This window comes from Mustela erminea, chromosome 3 (assembly GCF_009829155.1).
Source record: "Mustela erminea isolate mMusErm1 chromosome 3, mMusErm1.Pri, whole genome shotgun sequence".
Taxonomy (NCBI): Eukaryota; Metazoa; Chordata; class Mammalia; order Carnivora; family Mustelidae; genus Mustela; species Mustela erminea.
The window spans coordinates 120,175,501-120,178,247 of record NC_045616.1 but is presented as its reverse complement, the minus strand read 5'-3'; the positions used below and the strand labels follow the sequence as shown (position 1 = coordinate 120,178,247).

The 2,747-nt window shown below is 34.9% G+C and overlaps 1 non-coding gene across 1 annotated transcript; it reads left to right on the top strand.

The window, feature by feature from the left end:
• The first annotated feature begins 908 nt into the window (after positions 1-908).
• LOC116587444 lies at positions 909-1,033 on the top strand. Its single transcript, XR_004284453.1, has one exon. It is a non-coding gene; the product is annotated as a U6atac minor spliceosomal RNA (small nuclear RNA).
• The last annotated feature ends 1,714 nt before the right edge of the window (positions 1,034-2,747 follow it).

Here is a 2,747-nt window from a genome sequence, read left to right as displayed (position 1 = left end):
CTCTGTATCTCTCTGTCTCAAAGGAATAAATAAAATATTAAAAGAAAGGAAGGAAGGAAAGAAGGGAGGGAGGGAGTGAGGGAGAAAGGAAGGAAGGGAGAAACCAACACAAAAAACAGAAGCAATACAAATATTACTACTCAAGTTGTTTGCTACCCTGGAAACTTTGTCAATGACATAGCATCAATAAAATCTTCAGTGCATCACTGTCCAAGAACAATAAAATCAAGAGACATTCTTCTATTGGGTTAAACAGCCAACAACAAAAAACTTCCCATTATTAACGAAGGGAATATAGATCTCTCTACTACAAACATCATTTTACCCCAAACACTACCCATATAGGCAACAATAAACAGATAGGAAAGGGAGAGAGGGGGATGAAAGAACAAGAAGAGATAGGGAAGATAGATTGAGAGTTCTAACACTTATTCAATAGAAGTAACAAAGTAACAAAGAAGGAAAGATGAAAAAGCATTATTTGGATAAAAGTAGCTGATTCCCTCCCCTGCCAATTGAAAGAAAAATCACAGTTCAGATTAATAGGGAACTGCTAGTGGTGAGAACAATAAACAACAGTAAGTCCACATGTAGACACATGATAATCACCTCTAAGGAAAAACAAAACAAAAACAAAACAACTCCTATTACCAAGGATCAAAAACCAATTATTTTCAGAGGAATGACAATTAAACTGAAAACAGATTTTTCATTAGCAACATTAGATGTCCATTCTGGGCAGTGCTGAGGAAAAATATTCAATCAAGAAGTGTCACTCAATCATTCAAAAATACAGAACAAAATAAAGAATTTACAGGCATATGAAGACTAAAATAATTTACCCAAGCTGAAACAGCTCTTAAAAGAGAAGTGACCTCAAAGGGAAGGCATAAAATTTAGACAATGATGTCTTGTATGAAAGGAGAAAAGGTTAGCACTCCTAGTGACAAGGATGGAAGAGGCTCTTGTCCTGACAACAGGCATACAGTTAAGGCATTGCCACCTACTTCATGGCATCTAATCAACATCTTTGCACAGAAGTTCATAGGGGAAGTGGAGAAAATTAAATGGGAAGTCACCAGAGGAAGAAAAACCATGAGAGACTCTTAACACTAGGAAACAAAGTGAGGGCTGCTGGAGAGGAGTTTGGTGAGGGGTGGGGTAACTGGGTGATGGCATAAAGGAGGACACGTGATGTGAAGAGCCGTGTGTGTTATGTGGAACTAATCAGTTACTGAACCCTACATCTGAAACTAATGATGTACTTACTATATGTTGGGTCATTTAAATAAAAAATTTGAGAAAGAAAATTATAATGGGAACAAATCTTTAACTATTAGTAAATGTTTAGGTGACTATAAAAATAGAGTTGTTTTAACCAAAGTTCTATTTTGAAGTAACTACATTACCATTTAATTATAAGAAAGAAGATCAGTTCTGGAGGGAGAGCTCTTGTTTATAGTAAAATATTGAGGGCTGACTGATCAATGGGGTAGGGGAGGATGATTGGAAAAATCAGCATTTTTATTTGATTATAATATGGACCAATTCATGCAAGCATCATTAATGTGGGATATTATGCTAAGAATTAGGACATGATTCCGTACTAAAGAGCCTGACTTCATTGATTTTTGTCAATAGGCTATAAGCCTCATCTCTAGCTTTTCCCTTTCTAGCCAGTATCTGGGAAAGGTGATAAGAAAGCCAGTGTTCCCTTGCTTGATGCTGGCAGGAGTTTCAAGTCAATTAAGCCTCAGCCCACCTATAAAAAAACCTCATTCAGGCTGTATCCCCTTCCTTTCCCTATTCTCTCTCAATCCATATTTGGGCCACCTTGGGACACCTGCCTTCATTTCTCAAAACAAAGAACACTTCTTTCAGTAACAGATCTTGTTCATCCCTTCTTAATATGTATATGGCATTATCAGTCAATCTCAACATTCAAAACAAATTTTGCATGGGTGTCTATCCTGTTCATTCAGTCTTAAAGTACTTAGTTGAAGGTAAAAAAAAAAAAATTATTTATAAAATATTCAGTGGAGAAGCAAGACCACACTTTGGGTGAGTAAAACTGAGATCACTAACAAGGGACAGACACACATAGTATGCCTCCAAAGCTATACCCTGAGAATGACATGCCACCTAGATAGTTATCCAACTGAGAAGGCTTAATTTATAAATCAATCTTGAGCAAACAATGTATAAACCCCAAATGAGAAACAGCCTATTAAACAGGGGAGTTTGAGGGTGGGGGGACAGATTTTATTCTTCACAAGTGTCAGTATCATAAATGACAAAGACTATAGAAATAGAACAAATTAGAGACCTATCAACCAAAGGTAATACATGCCTTCAGACTGGGTTCTGTGCTATCAGGGAAAAATGATAATCAGAGACATTGGGTTAACTGAAAAAAATGGAATATGGGTAGTGCATTCAAGTATTCTATCAATGTTAAATTTATTGAAGCTAATAACTTCCTTTGTTACTTAAGAAAATATCTGGTTTGGTTTTGTTTTAAAAAAACATATACTATTCAGGTTAAAAGGTAATGATGTAATTTATCTTTAAATAGTTCAGAAAAAATTGTGTATATACACATTTGCAGGCATAGAGTATGCACATAAAAACATATGGATTAAAATAGTAATAACTGGTGCATCTAGTTAAATAAATATATATATATATATATATATATATATATATATCCCTTTTATTGTTATTGCAATTTTTTTGTTCTTAAAAAT